Consider the following 1501-nt stretch of genomic DNA (forward strand, 5'->3'; position numbering starts at 1 on the left):
AGAATTTAATGCAAGCCTCTTAACTATCAAGCTACAGATACACTCAAAACATAGGCCTAAACTGTACATACATAAATACAGCATTACCGCTAGACGGTATAGAGTTTATCTTTTAAAATGCACCATAAATTTACATCTTTCTTGCACACACACAGATATACCTGTCTCTTATACACATCTCAATATGATATTGATTTGGCCTGTATTCATAAAGTCTGAAATAAGGCTACTCACCAATTCCTCAGTCAATGTTGAATCCAATGGGAAAGTGATTATAAATAATCACAACAAATATTTACTTAAAAACCATTTGCATTTTCACCTGCCTTAGCATTCATATACTCACACAATCCTTGTATTCTCTCACTCCTGAAGATTGAATTAGCATGAAACAGTCTGTAGAGTGATTATACCAAGTTCTACAAGTTCTACATTTTCAATATATAAACATATATATATATATTTTTATATATATATTGTATATAGTATGTATATATATTATGCAGTACTTTCACTTTAACTTTATTTCTGTTATATATTTATATATTGTAAATACTGTTGCGTGTTATACAGCTGTTTTCTGTTTGAAATAGGTTGATACTAGAATGTCATTTACTTAGCTAATCCTATTTATAAGTGAATACCTTATTAATATTAATTTATTCAATAATAAATCCCAGAATTGCATTCATTATATATAGAAAGTCTGTAAACAAGAACTATTGAACACGGATACACGTAGACATACGCATATGCAACTTTATAGTTAAGGTTGTGTCACTCTTGCGACTTAATCAAATAGTTGCCGGTAGGCTCATGTCAACTTCTTCCCACGATCGCGCCACTACTGAGACCAGAAAGGGACTACGTTGAATAATATTTATATTTGGCTACATAAGCCAACTTGTCCATTTAAAATTGTGCAAAGCTCTATACTGTTTAAATAAAAAGCGCATTTTTAATTTTAAAAAATAAAAATATAAATGATATAATTACTTAATAACAGCTCGAATCTGGGTTATATATTCAGCTCCTTGGAACGGGGCGTTTTAGATTGGTATCTGTTATACGAAGTACGCCCAGAGCTAGTGCTGCAACGCGCATATACTAAAAGATTGAACATTTATTTTCTGAAATCGAATTTGGTTAGGCAACATTCACTGTCACTGATTTCTTTTCTTTGACTTCTACATTACTGTATATAGGCATATGTACATATATGCTTAATTATAATATGTATATACATATCTATATACTTATAGGCCTATAATAGCCAATATATAGGAAATTTTACACGTTAAAACATAAACTCTAAATCTTCTTGCTAAAAGCGGTTAAAAGTTCTTTTTACAGTACGTGTTACATCTTATATATAAGTATCTATTCAGATATCCTGTCATGTCATTTAAAATGTGTAAGGGAAGAGCGTGTCACAACCTTGAAGAGCAAAAGTTGGCGGATCCAAATTTATTTTATGATGGGGTGGAGCAGGTGGCAGGTC

The sequence above is a fragment of the Anneissia japonica genome, unplaced genomic scaffold (genome assembly GCF_011630105.1).
Source record: "Anneissia japonica isolate Jap-2015-1 unplaced genomic scaffold, ASM1163010v1 scaffold585_len4108843_cov191, whole genome shotgun sequence".
Classification (NCBI taxonomy): domain Eukaryota; kingdom Metazoa; phylum Echinodermata; class Crinoidea; order Comatulida; family Comatulidae; genus Anneissia; species Anneissia japonica.